This window comes from Chrysemys picta, chromosome 3 (genome assembly GCF_011386835.1).
Source record: "Chrysemys picta bellii isolate R12L10 chromosome 3, ASM1138683v2, whole genome shotgun sequence".
NCBI classification, from domain to species: domain Eukaryota; kingdom Metazoa; phylum Chordata; order Testudines; family Emydidae; genus Chrysemys; species Chrysemys picta.
Genome location: NC_088793.1, coordinates 95732839 through 95758810, shown reverse-complemented (window position 1 = coordinate 95758810; position 25972 = coordinate 95732839). Strand labels below are relative to the sequence as shown.

The following is a 25972-nucleotide window of genomic DNA, read 5'->3' as shown; positions in this document are numbered from 1 at the left end:
AGCACAAATTACCAAATGTTTGAAGGTAGTAACCAACTCATCCTGTACAATCTGTGCTAGGTTATGCAATACATCATAACTTAGAAAATTTATCAGTCTAAATCCTTTTTTCAAAATACTCAAAGCCCAGGACCAGATGATTTCTGGACATTTGTGGGGAGAGAAATGACTAGAAATTGCATTTATTAAACAAAAGCAGTATTCTTGGACTAAACAATTCCCTTGTTTCAAGGGATATACAAACCAATTCCCATGAAATAAAAACCACCCTCCACTTTTGCCAGAAAGTGGAACCAACCACAAATATTGTTCTTTGTTCAAAAGAGGAATTTGTTTTTTGCATCCTGATTTCATCAAATCTGGAAGAAGAAACAGCCCAAGGGAAAAAACAACAACTATCCTCTTATTTCCTGAAGCAAATAAGCACTGGAAATTTCCTGAAATGATCTCAGGAGACTTCAAGACCAAAGAGGCTTTGTAAAATATCTTGTGGTGTAAAGGGTGCTATATGAAAATCTAAGATATCACCATATTGTTTTTACACAAGTCCAAATGCCAACAAAGAAGTCTCAGCTGGATCTTTTTCAAAAAATAAAAACTAAAACTTTATAAATCAATATGTGCATGCACAAGCAGTTACTGCAGGTGCCACATACCAGACTTCTGTTTTCTTGCAAAAGCCAAGTAATTTAATTTTAAAATTTTACTGAAAGATATGCATTCACCCCAGGCCAGAACTGTAGCATGGTCATTGGTTTGCTTTTGTTCACAGTATAGCTAGTGTGCGGCATAGAGACCTACAGTGACACATAAGGCCAATGTAAGCATTATTTAAGTACCACTACCACATTTTTACCCATTCATACACTTGAGGGGGTATGGGAGGAACAAAACTTCCTTTGAACATCTCCCTAGTGAATACAGTAACAACTAAATATTGAGTGGGGGAAAAGGAGAAAGATGCGCAATCGAGAGGTTGCTAAGAACTACGGAATGGTTATAATAAATACAGTGAAGAGAAAGAGAGGGTAAATTGTGTTGAGAGGGAGAAAAATATAAGTAGTATGGACAATATTTCATATAGCCCCTTCTATCTTTACACATGAAAACAATATTTTTGTAGTCTGGGGTGAAGGAATCTCAGGTCATCTCACAAAGAAGAATGGGTTATTCCTTCCTTTTGTATCTGCAGCTAGAAAACCAGAATTTACTTAAAGTGCAGATTACACTTAACCCACCCAAAAATCTGTTTACCCCATCCCTATACATTTATTTTATGTTTACTTGTTATAAATGTAGATTCTGTTTCCACCTCATCCTTTCAACACAGAAATCGTGGTTCCTGTACAATACTTTCAGTTCATGACTACAGAGGGCACTACGCTCTTCAGTGAACTTCAATGACACCTCACAATTAAAATATCAGTTTAATATTCCTGCCACCACCTTGCAAGAACACTTTTTCCTTCAGTTTGTTGTTGAGATTGAGATGGCAACTAAGTACATCTGGAATTTTATCAAGATATTTCCATTTCATATTGGCTGGAGTAACAATACTAAGAACCAAAATTAATCCCTGTAATTTTGCCTACCACACTTATTACACAAGAAAAGGCAGGATTTGCAAATTGGAGAAATTAAGCTTTGTTTTCTGAAGGTGTGCCACTGAGTGGGCAATAGCAGGCATGAAAACATTAGACATGATTTCTGAAGCACTTTTGTTCTGATTGTACTCGCTTTTCTGTGTTTTACCATTCAGTGAGATTATACAGGGCACCTTTTGATGTATTCAACTGTCACAAATTGGAAACACTCCAGATGAATAGAGAACACTTACCTTTAAAGACTTCCGAAATGTTGTGGGTAATGCCATATAATTATTGAATCTTTCGTTGTTATATTAAAAGCAAAATACTATGTTAATGCAATTTTGAAACTGAAAGCCAGATTCTCTGGAGTTGTAAATCAGTGAAGCACTACTGAATTCAATAAAGCTATACTGGGTGACTCCAGATGAGGATCTGGCCCAGAAAATGTAACTGTCCAACAAGAGTCAGGAGGCTGAGGCTATGTCTACTCTTGGAGCTAGGGGTGTAATTCCCAGCTCATGTAGACCTACTTGGGCTAGCTCTGATAAAGCTAGTGCACTAAAAATAGTAGTGTAGCTGTGAAAGCATGGGCAGCGGTGAGCGGCAGCATGAGCTACTTGCCCTGAGTATGTACCTCTGGTCCCAAGTGGTTCTGTACTCAGGGCAGTAGCCTGTGCTGCCACCACCACCACTTGCCACTGCCCATGCTGCCATGGCTACAGTTCTATTTTTAGCGCATTAGCTCACTGACAGCTGGGAATCACAGTCCTACCTCCACGTGTAGATGCAGCCTTAGGGTTAAAGCTCCAACATCAGCCTTTAATATGCCACCTTGTACATGTACATATCTGTTAATAAAGTCCCTCATATGTCCACAAACCATCTATGCACCAAGACAAATGCTACATAACATGGATTCCATTCCTCCTCCCTGACACAACGGGGCACAATTTGCCCACTGTTTTCCCTTAAGGGTTGTACAGGGACAGCAGCCTTGAATTGTGACTGGAGCTCCATAGGCCTAGGGCTGCTGGAGTACAAGATATAAACATGGTATTAACTGTCCATGAATAAACTTAGGCTAGAAATTGGAAGAAGTCTTAAACATGAGGTTCTGGAACAGCATTTCACTAGGAGTAGAGGGGGCAAATAATAACATTAGTTTTAAGATGGAGTTTCATGAATTTATGAATGGGATTATATGATGGGGTTGCCTGCAATAGCAGGCAACTGTACTGGATGTCCCAGGAGGTCCCTTCCAGTCCTACATTCCTTAAAATTCCATTTCACAAAAATTCATATTTCATCATTTTTCCCCATTCCAATGCAGAACAAAATCTACACCTTCAGAAAACTTTCATTAAAAAAAAAAGACCCACCATAGAATAGTCAATAGCCCAGCTTGGATAGGCACAGCCAATAGCCCAGCTAGGACATTCAACTTGGATGTAGGCAACCACGTTCAAGTTGCTGTGCAGATCAGACAGGTGAGCGCCCTAACTACCATGCTAGTCTCTCTCTCAGTTAGCTCTGTTGGAGCTGTTCCATTTTGTGTAATTAAATATTCATCAGGCTAGAGAGACTGACCCCATGACCTGGTGGTTAGTTAGGGCATTCACCTGGGATGTGGAAATACCCAGCTTTAAGTCTCCACTTTGAATCAGGCAAAGTGAGGACTTGAATAAGGGTTTCCCCACACCCCTGGGGAGCACCCTAATCAATGGGCCTATTGGCTATTCTTGGGGGGGGACAGGTGGTGGTGTCTGTCTGTCTGTCTCTCTCTCTCTCTCTCTCTCTCTTTTTTTTTTTTTACCAAAAATTCCATTCTGGACCTAAGAAACCTACTGGACAATATTTGTTTAAACTGATACGTTTCTTTGAAAAGTTTTGTTTTTGACAAATCAGCATTTTTCTAACGGAAAACCATTTTAGTCAAAAAAATTCCCAACCAGCTTGAACAGAGACTTCCTGAGAGACTCATAGATTTAGTTCATTTTACAGCCTCCCGGCACTAACTGGCTTTCAAGGTTGGACGTTTAGCTCTGCATATGTATCTAAAGTTATGGTAAAAAGTATAGGCTTAATGGAAATCACCAGTAGTTATTCATTTGTGCCAATATTTTTAAAAAGGTAAATGGACGATACAGATAACTATAGGCCAGTTAGGTTGACACCGTTCCCAGGCAAAGCAATAGAAAATGCTGATTGGATTCAAATTGGTGAAGAATTAAAGGATGATAGCAAAATTAATGCCAATTTTATGGAAAATAGGTTCTGTCAAACAAACCTGATATCGTTCTTTAATTAGCTTAAAAGTTTGGTTCACAAAGGTAACTGTACTGACATAATATATTTAGACTTCAGTAAGGCATTTGACCACACATTTTTATTATAAAATTAGCAGTAAACAATCAACATAGCACATATTAAATTGGATTAAAACCTGGTAAGTGATAGATCTCAAAAAGCTGTAGTAAATGGAGAATTGTGATCTAATGGAGATGTTTCTAGGGGGATTTTGCTGGGGTCTGTTCTTGGCCCGATATCTTTGTGATTTATCTGAACTAAATTATAAAATTGTTACTGGAAAAATTTGCACATGGCACAAAAATTGATGGAGTGGTAAATAATAATAAGTACCAGGCAGTTCTACGGAGTAATCTGGATCATGTGGTAATCCAGGCTTACATGAACAACATGCATTTTAATACAGCTAGATTTAAGGTCTTGTAGCCAAGAATCAAGAACGCAGATTCCATTTATAGGATGGAGAACTATATTTTGGAAAACAGTTACTCAAAAACTGATTTGGCCATAGTGAACAATCAGCTGGATCTTTTAGTGCAATTTGGTGGCTAAGAGAGCAAATACAACCTTTCAATATATAAGCAGGGAATACAGAGTGAGAGTGGTATACCACTGTATACAACATTAGTGAGACGGTTACTGGAATTCTATATCTAGTGTTGAAAACGGGGAAAGGGTTCTGAATTATATGATATCTAGAAAATCTGCCTTACGAGGAAAGACTTAAGAACATCATTTTTTTTTGTTTATAAAAAAAAATATGAAGAGGGAAGTTGATGATGGTCTGTAAGAATGGGCAGAAGATTTCTGGTAGTAGAAGTTTTTTCAATCTATCAGAAAAAGGCATAACAAGAGCCAGTGACTAGAATCTGAAGCTAGACAAATTCAAAAGAGAAGAAAGGTGCAAATTCAGTGAAGATACTTAACCATTGGAATAATAAATATAGGATATGATGGATTCTCTAGCTTTTGAAATCTTTAAATCAAGAATTTCTGTCTTTCCAAAATATATGCTATGCTACTCTGTAGCTCTACCAGAAGATATAGACTTGATGCAGGAATTACTTAATGAAAGTAAAAAACCTGGAATATGCAGTACAACAGAGTAGATGATGATAAAAATTCTTGTAGCCTTAAAATACAGGAATCTATATATTAGACAACTAAATATGTAATTATCTACATAAGAATATACCACAAGTATAAGAGAGAAATTCTCATAGCAGAAATCCCTTTGACTGTTTTATCTCCATACAATGCATAGGAGTGTTTTCTCCCTCAGTGGGATCTGTCATTTTAAAGATATTGTCCAGCAGAGGCCCTACTTGAAGATGCAAAATTGGCTTGAAAGAAGTGACTTTCCCATTAGAAAACCCTGGAAATCAGTGAAGGTACATGCAATATTCTTTTTAAAAAAACTGGGTTATTTAAGTTTATGGTTTAACAACTGTTATTTGCAAAGTTAAAAAAAAAAAAAAACAAAGAATTTTAAAATAAATTATATAATTTATTTTGTAACATCTTTCTAATTTCCAATACTTCCTACTTTCTTCTTTCAATCCAACTCTGCATGTCAAAACTGTCAAGATGACAACTTCCTGTGATTACTCTTATTTTATTTCTTCTTTCAATACTTCCCCACAATCACACTAAATAAATATAAATATTTATATAAGCTTTTCATAACTATTGAAGCTATCCTCGTTTTAAACTTACTCTGACATGCTGACATATAAGTTCTATAAATGAAAGAAAAGTGACTAATTATCTAATGTTTAAATCTCTAGTAATCCAATATTTTATCCTGAGGTTCAACATTTTCTATTGAAAACCATACTGGCTTCTGAGATTTCCAAATAAAGATTATCAATATCAAATAAGTGATTGAGATACAATCTTCCTTTTTATTTCAGTAATGTCTAATAATTCCAAAACTAATGTGGCCAAATCAGCGCCTTCCATGAAAAAAAAAATGCATGAAAGGTGAAAAATTAAGGCCATTCCCTCAAACTCTCAAGTGAATAATTTTGTATTATTAAATATTATTATTATTATTATTAAGTAGTAGTAGTAGTAATAGTAGTAGCACTAGTAGTAGTACGGTAACTTCTTGTCTAACGTTGTTGTTATGTTCCTGAAAAATGCTATTTTAAGCAAAATGACGTTAAGTGAATCCAATTTCCCCATAAGAATGAATATGAGTGGGACAAGATTACATTTTTCAAGGCCAGCAAGAAGGATGTGGCAGTAATCAAAATGATGAGAACCTGGAAAAGAGTTTTAGCTGTGTCCATGGACAGTTGAGCTGTCAGATCTTAGAAATATAATGCAGAAAGATTCTGCAAGATTGAGATTAACCTGGATGTGAGGACCTAGGCAGATTTATCAGTTAAAGATGACACACAGGTTACTGGCCCGAGTGACAGGCAGGATGGTGGTGTTGTCAACAGTGATCAAGAATGGAGGTAGCAGGGAGGATTTGAGGAGAAAGATTAACAGATGTGTTTCAACCAGGTTGAGCTTCAGGTCCTACACCTTACAGCACTGCCTCCTGGTAGAGAGCCACAAGGAAAGGTCAGAGAGACAGGTAAAGATTTTAGTTTAGACACAAGGAGGTAGGTAGATCAGAGTTGTCGGGCATAGAGATAGTAGTGTAATTTGTGTTTGCAGATGAGATAAGTTAGAGAGAGAGACAAGAGAAAGGGACCAAGGACAGAGCCCTGTGGAACCCCACCAGAAAGTTGGAGGGCTGATGAGGAGTATCCTCCGAAGGATATGTTGAAGGAGCAATTAGAGAGGTCAGAGGAGATCCAGGCGACGACAGAATCACTGAAGCTAAGGGAGGAAAAGATTTCAGGAAGAATAGTATGTTGATTGAATTGAAGATGAATAATACATCAAGGAGGATGAGAATGGAGTACCGATTCTGAGATTTGTTAGGAAGAGGTAATTAGAGACTTTGGCAAGAGTGTTTTTTTGTGTACAAGTAGTCGAATTTAACCCAGTGGGACTACTCACGTGCATCTTCAGGAGTTTCAGCTCAGAATTCCTAACACAAGGAGGATTTCAATCATAATAAATGAATCAAATCAGGCTAGCAGAGTAGTTAGTAGCATCTGAAAAGTGGAGAAATCTACTGCAAGTACAGGTCTTGAAGTGTCGTTCTACTGTGAAAAGGGACACTAAAATAGCAAAGCAGGGTTCCATTTTTATTGTCTGAATTATTTCTAGATTAGAAGCTATCAGTTTACAAGTTAAAGAGAGAGAGAGAGAGAGAGAGAGAGAGAGAGAGAGCCTCCCATGAAAATTCAACCTATGATCTGAAGGTCAGCCTGGGCTCTCCTTCACTATCATCGCCAGTAACAATGGTTTTGAGGGACAAATCATGTCCACCATTGCAATGTCTGACTCCCAATATCTTCAGATTATGTCTTCAGTGACATCTCTGAATTGCCTTAAAAGGTTTGCACAAGTGTAATTTAGTAAATAAATCTTTTGATTATATGCAAGAAAGACTAGAGAGTCATGTTCATTCATTCACATTTATGTTGCCTTTGAAATACAAAGGCAGTAAAAAGAAATACAAACTTATTTTTGTCATAAAAAGTCAGCAGAGGTCTCTCTATTTGCACAAAGGGAGCAAATCTGTTGACTAAGTGCATTCCTTTTTATATAGCTGCTATTCAGAGTAGAACCACTCTGAGCTGTTCCTGTTTTCTTGGAGCAGCAAGGTTTTACCAAGCCCCTGGAGAGAGAACATTACACTTTCCCTAGGAAAAGCAAGAAAGTAACTTCCTGAGCTTTCCTTCCTGTAGAGTTGCCAAGCCTCCAGGATTGTCCTGGACTGTCCAGGAATTAAAAGATTAATCTTGAATTAAAGGTTATATCATGCAATGAAACCCCCATTCAAAATTGGCAACCCTACCGAGATGAAGGAAATATTGGTCTGTAAAAAAATGAAAATAGGTGGAGTAGGTAGTAGTTTTTAAGTTAGATTAGTCTAAGCCTCCAGCACCACCCCCACCACCCAGCATGACTCATTAAGATTACTTTCTTAAGTAATCTGAAAAAAAACAATAAAACGAACATTACTTGAGTTACTGAGAAACCTGTCTTATGCAACCAATTAAGAAATGTGAAAGAATTGTCACCTAGTCGAGAGCTTTTTAAAGAAGAGATTGAATAATAATATACTGGATACTCTGGGGCTTTTTTGAAATTAGTGATTAAGTCCTAGAGTTGTCTATAGGATATCATCCTCAGTAAAAAAATTTCACGGCACTTTTAGGAGCACTAATCTGTGAGTGAAAAGTCACATAATATTTCATCTACATGGAAATGTATTCATGAATTGAACTGCAAAGGACTTTGCAATACTGTGGATTTTTATTACCACATGCATTATTTTTTGACTAAGGTCCTAAATCCTTACATCCCGTGCAAAGTAGATTTGTTGATATTAAATATCAAATCAGACCTCTAACAATATTTAGAGGTTTTTTTTATTATTGCAGTATTAATCTGCAAATGTTTTACTAGTCTTATTTTTGCATATGTCAAGAAGATTTCTAGCATTTCAACAAATGATTAACAATTATAGTTAAGATGTAGGCAGTTCTTCCAAACACGGCAGCTTTTAAATGTTATAGCCTAAATCAGCAGAGGATGAGTTGTTTTATCTTCTGCCATCATAAATACATTTTGTACTGCATAGCTGCAACAAAGCCATGAGGTAATCTATTCTAAGCCAAGTGTCGTAAATGTACTTTTTAATGGCTTTTTGTGTGATGGCTAAATAAAAGTATGACAATATTATACTGTTAAATTCCTTATCTAATTAGTCATCATTTTGGCTTCTCTTTTCAAATAATGAAAAATGACATGTGCATGAGTAAAAGTATTGTAATTTGTTAAGATTCTCCCCTTATAGCTTTATATGTATTTTAAATGTGTTACCTACCATTTTAGCTGTGCATTTACTGTCAAGGCAAAACGTATTCTCAACTTCAGTGTTTTGTGAATTCTGCCTTTGATAGTTATACTTTTCTGCATTACAATGGAGATGATAATAATCAGAGATTTCTCTTACATTCAGTTATAGGAACTGTTTGGAGCTCTATATTCTGAGGGCCACCAGAAATATTTTTTTTAAAAAAGAACTTGTTAGAGGAAGGCATCTTTTATACGTTTCAGCAATCATTCTGCATGTGGGCTGACCAAGTCATCATTCTAAGCCCTTCTCTCCTAGTTCTGCACCAGACATCAGCAGATTTCATGCAACTGGCTGCATTTCTTTGTCCATAATGACATACACCTCTACCCCCATGTCCTCGGGAGCCAAAAAATCTTACCGCGTTATAGGTGAAACCGCATTATATCGAACTTGATCCGCTGGAGCATGCAGCCCCGCCCCCTGGAGCACTGCTTTACCACGTTATATCCGAATTCATGTTATATCGGGTCGTGTTATATCGGGGTAGAGGTGTATCACTAAAGAAAGAAAGGCAGCAACTACAAAATGGAACATAATGGATAATCATATAAGCTCCCCTTTCCCAACCCCGCAAAAAAAAAAAAAAAAAAAAAAATTAAATGGATGCAGTATTGTGCCTAATTACTGAAATTTAATGAAATCAGGCTGGGTCTAGCTATCAAAATGATGACTATAAGGCCATATTTTCTGCCAGTGTAAGCAAGCACAACCTATTCAATGACATCAGCCCATTGGCCATTCTTTTACAAATGATGTACAACTGTATTTCAAATTATGTACAATTGTGTTCAATGAAAGTCTCTCAAAAATTTTAAAAATAAAGTAGTCCATCTCTGGCAGAGCTCTGAATGAAGGACAGTATTTCTATACAGGGTAACAGTCTTGGTGAGGAGGGAAAAGGAAATCCTAACAAACCTCATTAATTTAGCGTCTCAGATTTATGGAGCTGTCCGACACTCAGGGATATTTAGTCATGGATATAGGGTTTTGTTTGTATTTATTTCAATTTGGTCTCCTGCCTGGGCATTAGCGATTTCATTTATAAATGAAAAAAGGTGGGGGAAATAAACAAAATATAAATTGCCCATAAATTAATTTGTTCCAGTAGCTTTCTGATTAGTTTGAGTGCTACATGTCAAAAACCAGACAAGAACTGCACTTTCCTCTTTCCACATTGTTCTTTAAATCATATATTGACTAGATACAGTATTACAGTAAGACATTTGCCTTTTTATTCCTATGAGGGTTGCAGGAGAGCTAGGCAACTGCATTACTTAGATCATAAACTGGCAAGATGGGGGTGGGGAGAGAATAACTTAAGTAAATAAACCACACTAATAATCAATTATCATTTATAATTTCAAGCATAACCTTTTAATCACATTGCAGTCAATAAAGTAAATGAAGAGGTAGAATGCCTAAAGTATTAGAAAAAGTGACCATCATTTTCATTGCAATAAATTTGGATGGTAAACACAAGATTTTCCCTTAGTTTTCTTTCTTACTCAAGATTTAGTAAGTAAGTTTTCATGAACTGGATTAATGGCATTGAAATGATTAAAATGAACAAGTGACTGGGGTTGGTTCAACAAATGATTAACAATTATAGCTAAGATGTAGGCAGTTCTTCCAAACACGGCAGCTTTTAAATGTTATAGCCTAAATCAGCAGAGTCGTTTTATCTTCTGCCATCATAAATAATGATGATTACCACAAATCTTCACCTGGAGGAAATAGTCCATTGAAACTACTTGAAACTTCCTCTCTCCCAAATACACCATATGATAAATTTTTGTAAAGTAAACTCAGTTTGCTCTTATCTACACACCAAAGTTCAGACAAGTTGATGTAAGCCAGTGGTAAACCAAACTAATGGTGCACACAGAAGGGTTTGCACTAGAATAATAAAATTGGTTTAAAAACAGATATTGATTAAACCAATACAACTATTGTTCATTGAGCTTTTACAGTGACACTACACTGAGAGTGCAGTAGATCAAATGAAGTCCTGAATTCTTTCCATGCACATATAGAACTTTCACTCTTTCAATGAAGTTTCACTATGCTAATCCCCTTGAAATGCAGCTTTTAACACCCACCACCAAAGTGTACAACATTTCAGTCCAAGAGGATTATCATATTTGTTGTCTTCTCTGCTCTAATGGAGCAGAAGAAAGGAGTTATGGGTTGTCAGAGTGATTCACCAGTTAGAAAAGCAAAGCAAAACCAAGCAAAAAAAAATACCCCAAAATAATTTTGCAGGCCAACTGTATTTGTCCTTGAGGTTTTTTTATTCCTCAGGGTTTTCAGAAAACAACATTTACAATAAGTAAGTTTTCATGGACTGGACTTGAAAGAGACATTATTAAGGGCGCAAAAGCAAACTAGCCCAATGAGTAGGAAAGATAGGAAGCATGGCAAAACACACACTGGCTTACCCAGGAGATCTTCAATGATCTGAAACTCAAAAAAGAGTCCTACAAAGAGTGGAAACTAAGTCAAATAACACAAGTATGTAGAGATAAAACTAAAAAGTCCAAGGCACAAAACGTGATCAAACTAGCTAGAGACAAAGGGTAACAAGAAAACATTCTACAAATACATCAGAAGCAAGAGGAAGATCAAGGACAGAGTTGGCCCATTACTCAATGCAGGAGGGGAGCAGGGAACAATAACAGAACATATGGAAATGGCAGAAGTGCTAAATGAATTTTGTGCTTCGGTCTTCACCAAAAAGATTAGTAGTGATTGGATTATAACATAGTGAATGCCAGTGAAAATGAGGTTGGATCAGAGGCTAAAATAGGGAAAGAACAAGTTAAATTACTTAGACAAGTTAGAGGTCTTCAAGTCACCAGGGTCTGATGAAATAGATCCTAGAATGCTGAAGAAGCTGACTGAGGTAATATTTGAGTCATTAGCGATTATCTTTGAAAAGTCATGGAAGACGGGAGAGAGTCCAGAGGAAAAGGGCAAATATAGTGCCAATCTATAAAAAGGGAAATAAAAACAACCCAGGAAATTACAGACCAGTCAGTTTAACTTCAGTACCCAGAAAGATAATGGAGAAAATAATTAAGCAATCAATTTGTAAACACATGGAAGATAATAAGGTGATAAGCAACAATCAGTATGGATCTGTCAAGAGCAAATCGTATCAAACCAAAGTAATAGCTTTCTTTGACAAGATAACAAGCCTTGTGGATGAAGGAAAGGGCTAGATGTAGTATATCTTGACTTTAGTAAGGCTTTTGATCTGAAAGGGCATATTGAGAGAGTCCTGCAGGGATCAGTTCTGCATCTGGTTCTGTTCAATATCTTCATCAATGACTTAGACAATGCCATAGAGAGCACACTTATAAAGTTTGCTAATGATACCAAGCTGGGAGGTTTGCAAGTACTTTGGAGGTTAGGATTAAAATTAAAAATGATCTGCACAAATGGAGAAATGACTGAAGTAAATGGGATGAAATTCAATAAGTACTCCACTTAGGAAGGAACAATCACTTGCACACATACAAAATGGGAAATGACTGCATGGGAAGGAGTACTGCAGAAAGGGATGTAGGGTCACAGTGGATCACAAGCTAAATATTAGTCAACAGTGTAACACTTGCGGGAAAAAAAGCAAAAAATCATTCTGGAATATATTAGCAGGAGTGTTGTAAGCAAAACACAAGTAGTAATTCTTCTCTACTCCATGCTGATTAGGCCTGAGTTGGACTATTGTGTCCAGTTCTGGGTGCCACATTTATGGAAAGATGTGTACAAACTGAAGAAAGTCAAAGAGCAACAAAAATAATAAAGGTCTAGAAAACATGACCTATGAGAGAAGACTGAAAAAATTGGGGTTGTTTAGTCTGGAGATGAGAAGTCTGAGAGGGGACATGATAACAGTTTTCAAGTACATAAACGGTTGTTACAAAGAGGAGGGAGAAAAATTATTCTCCTTAACCTCTGAGGATAGGACAAGAATCAATGGGCTTAAATTGCAACAAGGGTGGTTTAGGAAGTTTTTCCTAATGCCCAACCTAACTGTCAGGGTGGTTAAGCACTGGAATAAATTGCCTAGGGAGGTTATGGAATATCCATCATTGGAGATTTTTAAGAGCAGGTTGGACAAACATCTGTCAGGGATGGTCTAATTTAGTCCTGGCATGAGTGCAGGGGACTGGACTAGATGACCTCTCGAAGTCCCTTCCAGTCTTACAATTCTAAGTAGCCAATCAAAACATGACATATTGGTTGAAAATAAAACAGAGAAACCAAAGTCTTGGCTACCAGCACAGTCCTGACACTCTGTGTGGATGGACAGATGGATAGAAAGAGTCTTCCTTACTCCAAGACAGTTGGTGGCCTTTCTCACAAGCAGCCACTCAGAGTTCCTTGTTCTTTCCTGTTGGGAAATCTGATTGACCTGCACTCTCCAGCTGCCCTTCATTATTTCCCCCTGGATAGCCCTAGAAGGGGAAAGGGAAGCCAATCGGAAGTTAACACCCTGTTTGCTAGTTATCGGATTGTGCTCTTGCAGATCACAAGAGAGAGGAATAAAGGACATTGGTACAATCTCATGGAGGGAAATGGTGAAAAGAAATCCCTGTCTCCCTGTCTTGCTGCATCTGCACCAAATAGAGAGTGAAGAGTAGTATAGGTCTTGCTACACAGCTTTTTCCCATTAAGAAGATATATGGCCTTCCATGGCTGCTGGATTTTGCCAATACCCCCAAGATGAAGAGGAAGGGTTATTTTGACAGGTAGATTCCCTTTTGCTGTAGTGAAGCACTGCTTACAATTAAATATTTTCTGTAAAAAAGCACTTTGCTATAAAAAAATTCACATTAGAGAGTTTCTTAGAACCTGTCTTTCAGACGAGACATAAATCCAAAGTCTGAGTGCTTGTGGTTGTTAAAGGTCCCATGGTACCCTTCGTTAGACTAGAGGTGTCAACCCTGGTTAATTCCAAAATTAATTAATTACATTTTGCCTACCTAAATTCCTCCTACTGAATAATATATTCTTCTTCACTTCCTGTACTGTATTGCTATGTAATTTTGTGGTGCAGTCTTAACCAACTGCTAAATTTCAGTGATGGGTGAAGTCATTCCTGTATATATAGTGTGTACAGTACTTTGCAATCCTTCCAAATGAAAAGTGATATCTAAATATAAATCATACACTTCTTCTCAAGAACCTTAAAAGTACCAGGCTATGTCTCATTTTATGTTGTAGAAATGAACTTTCAAGTTTCCTCACTCATAAATTTAGTCAGAATGAAACTCCCAGAAGCTTTTGTCTGGGACACTTAACTTTCATAAGATAAAATCTGACTCTTTAATATGTGTCAAACATAAACTTTCAGTACATAAATAGTCTTTTAATCCCATTGTAGTAAAGTTTGCAGTTAATCTCCATAATTTATGCCAGTACATTTGGTTTCAGGAATCCCTGGAATAATTATACCGGTTTTAAATCAGTGATAGACAGCTCATCCAGGCCCCAAAATAAATATATATTAAGAGAGACATGAATAACATTTAAACAGTAGCCACTGAAGTCCTAAATGGCATATTTTCCAAAAGAAACAATGGTTCAGATTTACCATCATTTCATCAGGGGGCATGAAGAATAAAATACAGGAATGCATTTAAAGCTGCAGGCTGCAACTTGATCTTTAATTGGGTGGATAGGGCATTAAACCAACCCTCCCAAAACCCCACAGACATTTACTTAGATCCACTCTGGTGATAAATGACTTAACACCATATGACCAATATTCAGGGTTGTTTTCCTTCAGTCCAACCCTTAGTATTTGGCTCACCTCTAAATCAAACACCCTAATTCTTCCTTATGAGGATTATCAGAGTCTTCAAAGACTTAAGGTCAACCTTTCTCCATACAGCATAACAGGGTTCACCAACTATATTCCAGGTCTTCTGCTCATATTTTCTTTGAAGCTGGTTCCTTTCAGCCTCTTCCCTATACTTGTCAACTGCCATAAATAGCAATTAAAATTACATACCCCAGTTAAAGATACAACTTGTAAATTCCTTCCCCTACTTGTTATAAATCTTAAAACCAATCCTCGAGGAAGGTGACTCCAAGACATGGGTCTTTAAGGAAAACACCAACTATCACAAGACTTGCCATCACACAAGCCCTGGCAATACTGCCAGGGCCGGCTCCAGGCACCAGCGGAGGAAGCTAAGCGGCACATGCTAAGGGGCGGCATTCCGTCCATTCTTGGGGTGGTACAGTCCAAGCGGCTTTGGGGTTTTTTTGTTTTTTTTTGTTTTGCTTCGGCAGTTCGGGCGCCTTTTTTGGGGGGGGGGGAGGTGGCAAAAATGGTAGAGCTGGCCCTGAATACTGCCCATTGCTCTCTCTTGTTCCCTGCATCCACAGCTGATGAGTAAATCATAAATACTACTGATAAGCAAGTAAAAGGCAGTTACAAATAAAACATTCCTTAATTAATACAAAAGGGACTTAATTACAGCTCTCTTCTCCAAATCCCTGGCCAGGGGGCTGATACAGAGATCACTACAAGGACCCAGTTGCATCCTTTCTAATTATGGATAACACATCCAATTGGTATTTGTCAGTGGCCATTGTGAATGGATGACAAGAGACCTATACAATCTTCTAGTATATTACACATACACAGTGATAGGAAATGAAATCTGCCCCATCCTACAATATTATATCGCTGATTGAAAAATGTGACTGTTTCAGGCAAGTCCTAATTCAAGTGACACAAAGAGAAAGATTAAAATCAAATGTCCTTATTTTGATATCCTGGCTCCTTCTAACACCGCAAACTGCTCCCACGATCTCCCTGAAAGAACCAAATGCCTATTCCTTTGGTCACCTCTCCCTTTTATTGCAGTTATACTCACCCAGAATGGAAAAAAATACTATGGGACTAAAGTGACCAACATTCACACAGTGTATGGAAATAAAGAACTTCAGATGAACACTATTCATGGTGAGCAACCCATCAGCTATAATTTGTCCTTATGAAACACAGATAATTTTGAATATCCAATTATGATCACCACAGTCAGTTTACAAACAATTTATGGCAAGAAAAAATAAATAAAAGGTTTAATTTACTAAACACATTTCTTGCTACAAAAAAATTCTGTAAGCTCTTTTTGTTCTGTGTTTGTACAGCACCTCACACAATGAGGTCCTGGTCCATGACTGAGGCTCCTAGGTGTAACTGTAAAACAAATAGTAACAACAGAGTCATGCTGGGTGAATTCTCTGATTAAGGTCCTTATTTCTACCTGAAAGGGGGTTCCAAAGAGGATGGATCTAGACTGTTCTCAGTGGTGGCAGATGACAGAACAAGGAGTAATGGTCTCAGGTTGCAGTGAGGGAGGTTTAGGTTGGATATTAGGAAAAACCTTTTCATTAGGAGGGTGGTGAAGCACTGGAATGGTTACCTAGGGAGGTGGTGGAATCTCCTTCCTTAGAGGATTTTAAGGTCAGGCTTGACAAAGCCCTGACTGGAATGATTTAGTGGGGGATTGGTCCTGCTTTGAGCAGGGTGTTGGACTAGATGACTTCCTGAGGTCCCTTCCAACCCTGATATTCTATGATTCTATGATTTTGTATCAGCTGAGCACCTTGCAAATATAAATGGATATAGCCTGAACATCCTTGTGATGCAGGGAGACAGTCGTCCTCATTTTTCAGAAATGGAAAAAGAGACAGAGATTAAGTACCTTGCCCCAGGACACAGAGAAAGTCTGTGTCAGAGCTGGAAACTGAACCCAGATCTCCTGAGTTCTAGTGCAGTGACACAATCATCTCTCTTTTCTGCAGATAAATATATGGCTAATCTCAGTGAGGCCAGTTTTTAAAGTATTAAAAAAGTCTCAGTGAGGATTTTGGTCCACTAAACATTGACACACCTGTTATATTCAAAGCCTGCTACATTATGAAGGTCAGAAATAAGCAATTTATCAAAACCTGAATTCATTCTATAGTATCACTCATACCAAGTAAGTATTTTTTCTAAATCTAGTTTAACAACATTTTGGCAGGAAAGGAAATTAGGCGTGCATGCCTTAAGGGGATGTTGGTTTAGTCACTTACTGTTTGCATGAAGCATGCTCCATAACATGATTTCCATATCAATGAAACTTAAGTATTTTCTTATATGCAGTGTTTTGAGGCATATTCATGCTGTGAGGGAAAAGAGATGACACTTTGAGGAGCCCTTAAAAGACTCTAGTTCAAATCCTGGCCCTATTGAAGTCAACTGCAAAACTAATTGATTTTCAGGATACATAGATTTTACCCTAGGTTTCCATTTACCTTCACCATGAATGGCAGCATGGATTTAAGAAAAACAAAACAAAAAATCAGAAAGACAAATCGACTGCTTTTACTGCAAGTAGGTTTAGCATCATCCTAATACAGGTGCAAAATCTGCAAGGCAATTTAAACTATTAGCTATAGCTCTCATTATTTGACAATGACATGAATATGTAATTTGCTCATAAACAATTTTTAGCTCTAAATAACAACTCAAATCATCTTCCAAAAGTGCTTAAACTAAAAATAGTGCCATGTGGCTTTACATGTCGAAGCCTAGAAAGCACACATTTCTACAATATATAATTTCAAAAATATTAAATAAAATATTTGCTGAAATGCTTAAATATTTAGCAGTTTGCTTTTTCTTTTTTTAACATTGTATTATAACTATCACCAGAATATGCAACAGAATAGTGATAGCTATAAAGAGACATTATTTTGTAGATTGTGTAAATGCACTGTTTAGTATGAAGAATCTCCAAACCACATTTTTTTCTGTTTTGAATGTTTTATGTAGTCCTTTACATATTTCTCGTTATGAGAGCCTTACACAGCACCAAAAATTTACAGTCACAATATTCAACACTGCTCTTTGTTTCCAAGCGTGCACTTATTTTATGCAGGTTTTTAAAATCTCCATACTTCTTGAAATTCAATCACTCCATCATCAGAAAAGTGAAAATATTGGTGCTTGCTATTCATTTGCATTTTAGCATGACTTTCTGTATAAGGTTTTTCAAACCTGGGCCGTTTTTTCATGGCTATACTAGGAAGATTTTCAGGGTATTTGATGTTCAGTACCACTGAACTACTCTGAAATAAAAGCCTATAAATAATAAAGGGGTTGGGGGGTAGTATCTTACATACTATACAATCTGTGATTGAAAACACGCAGCATTTTTTCTGAAACTTTATAAAAAGCTATCACTGCCACATTTTCTTTACTTCACTGTTGAATCTATTATAAATGAAGATGTCCCTTTTTCACAATTGAAGCACATTAGTTCAAGGGCCACTTCTCTGAATATGTGGGCTGCAAATACATTTTTCAGGAAATTATATGAAATTATGCAAAGTGTTGCAAACACAGGTAGCATTATGCCCTCTTCCTGTATGCAGTGAAAAAACTAAAAATAATCACTATTTGATATTTACAACCATAAAAAATGATGTTTTTTACAATGTCAGTGGACAAAAGGGAATTGTCCTCTTATACAGCACATAATGATATCTATGTAAAAATACCAGTGCACTGGAAAAAACAGTCAGTAGTAAGGCTTCATATAAATTCTTTTTACTGGATGAATTTTAGTGCTTGTAAAAAGGACTGATAGAACTGACTAAAGCAGGGGTGCAGGGAATAGAACAAATTCCCCACATAAATTCTGCCAGTGAACTTCATCCTGAGTGACTATTTCAATAGCTCAGCAGAGTCATGCTGTCCCCTATGAAGAAGTTGGAGACCACCCCATCCATTCCCACTTGGAGACCTAAATTGGGATATGAACTGCAGTTTCTTGAAGGTGCCTTGTAGAAGTGTAATATTACAATTAAATCTCAATAACCTGTTATGCGTGCTTGATTCCACTCCTTTACACTACCTCTTTGTGTGAAAACCCAAGGGTCATGCAATTCTCATTATGTTCTCATTCCTATAGCAGGCTACATGTGCTAATGAACAAAAATTATATAGTATCATATAGTCAGTTAGTGAGCACTCCCCTAACCTTTGTTGTAAACAGCTGTCTGATGATATCAAATCTCATAAAATTTCCTTTATTAAAAATTAAAACTCAAGAAGGCAGACAGCATAACTAAAATTGTAATTTTATATACGAGCTAGTGCTTTGATTCCCTTTAACCACCTTAGCCATAAAAATGTACAGTATCACTCCCCAGAAAAGCTGCTAATGTCATATGAATAGATATACATTGTATGTGCTTACTTTGGGTTGAAATCAGTGATGTGACACTAACATTTTCTAGCATGACACTTCAAAGAAATAGAGAGACTCAATCAGCTTTTGGTGAATAAAGAATACCAGTGAGCATAATAGGGACTGTTTAGTTTAGAGATAACAGAAATAAGGAGGGACATGATATAGATGCACAGAATAATGAATTATAGCATAAGGACAGTAATGTATAATACAAGAACAAGGGCAAACCTAATGAAATTGAAGGACAACAAATGTATAATTGATAAAAAAGATTTTTTTATTTTTATAATATTTGTATTATGTAGAACTCATAGCTACAAGATGATACAGAGGCTAAAAATTTAACATTAAAGGAAAAGGATTAGCCTTTTACAAGGATGCAGTTATATTAGTTCAAATGAAAAATGTTGATAGGATATAAACTCTCATACGACAAGGCATAAGCCAACTACCAAAGGAATTTAAGCACCCTATTGGCACTTTGGGCACCTAAATCCAAAATTTATATCTTGGAAACTACTGCTCAGCTGCCACCTAACACTGTAGGTGGCAAAGTTTCCTCTGATGATGTCCACTAGATGCCTAAAAATCCACCAGTGGGCAGCACTGCCGTTATACTCTAGAGCCCAGTGTTCAAAACCCCACTCAGCCTGAAAGGGGCAGAGACTGGAACCTGGTTCTTCCATGTCCACAGGCATGCCCACTACTGGGATATGGAGTTACTCTCTCTCTGGCCCAGTGAATGGCTGGGAATCCCAAATTGTGATAGGACCTGGAATTAGGCCCCCCTAAAGCCCGGCACATGTGGCTACAATGGATAATGGCAGTTAAGAGGTACAACATGAAAAAAAAAACATGTACATTGTTATGTTTTCTAATACATCCAATGCAATATATATTTGTCAATTTAAACTATTTATTTCAAAGTGACTAAAACAGAGAAACTACATATTTAAAGTTCCCTTGACAGAGAGAACTGAACTGACACACAAAACGGCATCCCCTGAATGAGGCAGGGAGATGCCTCTACATTTAATGATGCAGTACACTGAGAACAAATGGAACTCACCTTCTAGCTACAAACACCAGCACATACATTAAAGTATGGAGTATGTGAAAAAGAGGGCGCTTCTTCAGAAATATTGGATTGGCTGAACATCTATCAACCTTCTAATATATAAATAGGTATTTTTCTATTCTTTTCTTTAAAACGGCCTCATTGGTCGTTTGCAAATATCAGTGAGACTGTCAGACACAGCAGGTTACATTTTTGCTTAATTAGCCAACTATTCTAGAATAAAAGAAAAATAGCCTGAGTTATGCTATTGCCTGCTGAACACCAGGCTTTTAGAATGAAACCCACAATAAACCACACTTTTGTTCAATTCATAAGGTTACTTAATCAAGTCGGTCCAACCCTTCAAATACAGAAGCCAATTTCTTTCCAAACAAGTGTTTGTGGTAGTCTGATAAGTGGGATATAATGCCATAGTACTGCAGTCTACTCCGGAATAGATAGGATGCCCCTTAAAATTAAGATAATTGAAATAGCAGCAGCAGGTTTTGAAGCACTAGCACTAGGCTCAGCCTGGACTGAGGAAATAAATTCACAAAGGTAATTGTGGGGTTTAGTGGATTTTTAGAAAAAAAGTTCACATATGTTCCTTTCAACAGACTTTCATCATATGTATGTGGGAACACCAGCACAAAACACTGAGTGCACCAGATTCAATTTGGCATAATACTGAAGTCGATGGAGATAAATTAGGGATGAAATTTGCCTCGTTTATCAGGAACACTTAATAAAAATGCATCACCGAGTTTCTCAGGAATCCTAGAGGCTAAAGTGAATTAATTCACATAGGACTATACCACAGACTGCTGCCTTTTAATGGTAGCATTAGAAACTAATACAGTGCTCTTATTGACAAGCTACAAGAGAATAACCTATATTAATATTTGTATTAAATTAAGCAGTCTAGTAGTAGTAGTTATGGGTTATGAACCTAAAATTCTTATACCATGCAGCTGCTTTGCATCACACTGCCAGTGTAATTTGGCCTTACTGCCAGTATAACTGCTCCCAAGGAGGTTCATCCCAATGTAAAGCATTGCAATACTCTTGTGGCGTAGAGCAGACATAGGGACTCTTACACTACAATGCCTCTCTACTGCCATTGTGTAGCAGGAGAGAAAAACATGGTCAGGATGAGGCTGTATTGATCCTTGGCTGCATTTTTGGCCCCTCAAGCTGCTTGAACTATTCTGAGGGACTGACTTGCACTGGGCAACACCAAAGTAAGAGCAGTGAAAAAGTAAGCTTGAATACTCACTTTATCTCCACCCTGGAGAATCCCAGTGCTAAGTAGATTGTTTTCTTTTATAACTGAAATGGTGTTTCTGGCAAAATACTCCACAGAATAGGTGTAATTTTGATCTCACACCAGCTTCATGTTGTAGTAACTCCTGGATTATTTAGTATATGTGAGCTCAAAATCTGTTTCCTTTGGGAAATCCTCTCAGTATCAACCTCCTAAGAATGTATATTGGCTCAATGTTATTTAAAAGTCTCGCCCCATCCTCAACTCCACATGGATTATAAAGTGATTTCTTTGGTGTGTTGTAATTGGAAGCATAATTCTTCATTTACATTCAAAGAAAAGGGAAATGTGAAAAAAGTATATTACAGTAATTTCATCCATAGCTAGAAAGAACAGTAAATCACTAAGGCCAATATGAAAGCATCTTAAATGTAAGCAAAAAGACTAATTAATCAAACAAGAAGAGGCCATCACAACAGTCTGATGCCTTGAGTTTGAGACAAGAGAAATACAACTGATTTGAATGCAGTGGAAAAGTGGAATGTATTTTCATCATTGTTGTGAGGTAACAAAATGTTCTTTAAAATATATATATATTAAAAATCAATAATAGAACTTTCCCCATCAAAATTTTGAACTGCATTTTCTGTCTTATCAGATTGGATTTCCTGCTGGTAAGCATGGGGGTAAATGGTAGTTCATTAAAAGACATCATAGCTTTGAAGACATTTTCAGTGTCATCTTCCAGCCCCGTCCCCCTTCCTCTTCTGCATTTCCCGTTTGTTTGTTTCCTCCTCCTGTTCTGTCTCCTCATATGCTAAGATTGTGAACTGTTTGGGGCAAGGAGTATTTTTTTTATTATATGTTCATAGAGCACCTAGCCCAATGGAGCCCCGATATCTGATTGGGACCTTTATGTGATACTGCAATAAAATAAATAAATAATGTGACATCTAAAAACTGCTCTTTTGCTACAGTGTCTAGAGTGGAGTGTTTGAAAAAACCTGAAGAAATCTCCATTACGTTGCATTGCTTGTATATACATATTATCAAATGTACATGCATACATATTATACAGTGTGCTGCTGTGAGGTATAGCTTCGAAAAAGAGAGACATAGTAGGCTGCTCCCTATGGCAGAAGCGCACAACTCAACCCATCTTGCTCCACTTTGCAGAGATTCCACAGAGGACCCAGATCACATGCCTTCCCTCAGAACTCCCTAGCCTGCCAGCAGGATCGGGAAACCCCTTGCAACTGTAACAGTTTCCAATACACCCCAAACTGGATCATTTTTAAACATAATCCTAGATTAATATACATATTAGATGGTAATTACAACTTTGTTACTACAATTAATCACCATAATTTTCCCTTCAAATGCTATTTTCGTGTTTTCCTTTACTTAGAACTATAATTATTATAGTAAAGGGATTACTGGGGAGAGTGTGTGTGTTACACACACACACACACACACACACACACACACACACACACACACGTGTTTACATTAAATTTTAGCATAAAATATAAGCTATGATTACAATAATGTGGCCACATTCTATGCCGGTCAGAGTTTGTACAATCATATTTTGTATTTTTTGCACCTTTGAATCACTTCCTATTGCCATGTGCATTACCAGTCCTATGAAAAAGAAAAAATGCAAGTTTTTATAAATGCTTTCAACCATATACTGAATCTACAGAAAAACAGTTTTATTTTGTAATCAGTTCCATTCTCATTGGTTGAGATCTTGAGGTTAAAAAATTGCTGCAAACTAATTTAACTGGAACCTAAGCATGCTGAATAGTATCTACCCATGAAACTACCCTCAAAATAACCTAACACTGCTGGTTGCCAGCATATTTTCAATTTTCATCTGTTAGATATATGATCAAGCATGTCAAATCTGCTCTAAGTAATAGAAGTGAAAAAGTAAAGTCATTTACTTAAAACATTCTGATAGCTATTTATCCAAAAACCCTGGTCAGATTTAGTGCTCAGAGGCATTTACCTACAAAGTTAACCAGATGCTTTGAATGGAAAACTAATTTAATTTCTCTGTTATCGTAACGGGACATCTGTTAAAACAACATCCAAGCAAGGTAATATGTTCAAAATTAAACATCCTGCAGGTTGTCTCATTAGAGTATGTGCAGCAGTGACATTCAACTGATAACCATCACTCTCTTATGAAAATTAGTAAATGTGAAACTAAAACAATATAGTTATTACTGTCACAGATAGGAAATATAGGGTCACTTTGTCCGTGGTGCAAATGCAGCCCTCATGCCAAACTCATTCTTTTGCTACTACAGAATTATACTAGCGATGAATTTAAAGTCTTGTTTTTTATGTCTTTTTCTTCTCCTCTTCTCTCCTCCACATCTTTTTTCCATGTTTTCAATTGAATTGAGTTTATTTTATTTTAAGTGTCATTACTGAATTCCAGCATATTAATTGCTTAAGATTTAGGAACACATTTTGAAAAGTGCTCAGCTGCTGAGTTTTCTTGAGCGCCATGTCTGACAGTCTATATAAGTTATACATATTTGCATATGCCCATAAACTTCAGCTAGTGGCTTGACACACCCTGTCCCCAAGCAAGTTCAAGGGCAGGATATGTAGAAACTTGGCAGCTTCAGCTAGAAAAGGTGGAAGACTGTTACGTTACACAAGTGGGTGAGTACCAGAGGGTGTCTGAGCTGTGCAGATGAGTGGGTGATGGACAGTGTTAGGGTGTTTGGGAGGTACCTACCTCCCAAACACCCTAACACTGGCTAGATGTGAGGATGATGGAGGGAGTCTGGAATTTCTGACAGGTGTCTAGGGGATTCTGGCTTAGGTGGGTGCTGGGTAGGAAGCAGGGGCCTGGATGGGGAAGTAGGAGGAAAATTGGGCATGTGTAGCTGGAGGGCTTTTGGGGGTGAAAGGTGAGGGCTGGGTATTTGGTGTGTAAACTGAGGAAAGAGGCTTTTGGGGACGCTAGAGGAATAAAACTACAGGGCTGGAGAGAGCTGGTGGGAAAATCTCATGTTGGGGAGGGATGGGTGGCCAAAGGAAGCAAAGTGAGCCAGGCAACAGTACTGGACCCCTTCCTTATCTCTTTCCCCTTTGGCTGCTGCCGCCTACGCCTCCTCTCTGCTGATCCTTCCACAGGGATCCAGTAGGAGGAGCAACAAGAAGAAATTAGATGCTACTGTGCTCCAGTAGCCAGAAACAGCAATTCGTGTAGCCCAGCTGAAGAGAGACATCTCAGTAGGGCGGAGAGTATGTGAGTGCCATAGTAGATGCATTACACATGGCAGGTCTGCATACCCACAATTGTGGCTGGGTTGCCAATGAGCTCAGTTCCTATTTAGGAATATAAATGAAGTAGCTTGATTTTCACAACTGCTCAGCACACAGCAGCTCTTGCTGCTCTCAACTGATGCATGTTTATTCTAAATTCAGAACAATATCAATACATTTGGTTTCAAGGTTTCCATTTCAGAGGTTGAATATCTATGTTCCTTTTCCATTCAACATTGATCCCGATTGCATCTGCCATTGTATTCCTTGACCAGAAAGGATATGCAGCAGCCAAGGAAGTTAAAGAATTACATAGTATAAGCTTATTTTCTCAAAAACGTAGAACAAAAAATAATGGAAGCTGCTGACAAAATTTTACCCTCTCTAGCCATCTTTTGGATTGATTGATTGATTGATAAACAAAAATGACAGAATGACTTGATCCAGGGTGCAAGAAAGGCAGAAAGAAAGAAACCCTTCAGTTCCACTGGCCTTGAAAACTTCTGTGCTATCATAATTTACAGTCCTGGGGTCAAAGCATTTAACACCTCACAACCTGTATGTCCCTTGTGATAAGCCAAGGCAAACAGGGTTTGATTTTCTTTAACACACTGCTTACTACTCAACACTTCATTGGTAGCTGGTTAAATAGCTGTCTATTCTACCACAAATGATAGGCAACACAGGCAGAACCACATGTAGTAAAGCTGCCCAACACCCTTCATTATAAGACCCTGCTTTTGGTTGCTTATTGTTTTGCCAAAATAAAGTATTGGTTGTGAAATTTTACATACTGGAGCTCTATCTCAGGCTGATTTTTTTTGGATACATTATAAACATTTCAGCCATTTCCAAGAATGAGACCAAGGAGGGTGGGGGAAAACGCTGTTTCCCCATATTAAAAAATTCTTACAACCATTTAGTTGATAAGCTGTAGTGCCCACCTGCTTTGAAGCAGGAACTTGAAATCTGGCAGAAAGTCACTCTGGTAACAGGGACGTCCTATTAAAAGATACCAAAATTGGGCAAATTTGGGAAAAAAAATCAGTTTACACATGCTCAGTAGAGACTTGTTAGAGTTTGGTAAGTAAATTTTCTGAAGATTTGATCTGAATTGGACGTTTCTTTGCTCCTCACTGTATGGCACTGGGCAGCAGAACACCCCCCCCCCCACACACAGAGATATTTTGTCTCCTTTTCTCCCAT

The 25972-nt window shown here is 37.5% G+C and overlaps 1 protein-coding gene across 7 annotated transcripts in view; it reads right to left on the bottom strand.

The window, feature by feature from the left end:
* The window catches only part of NKAIN2 (sodium/potassium transporting ATPase interacting 2), a 745781-nt gene that overhangs the window by 314384 nt on the left and 405425 nt on the right, over positions 1–25972 (bottom strand). The gene's annotated exons all lie outside the window — the stretch shown is intronic.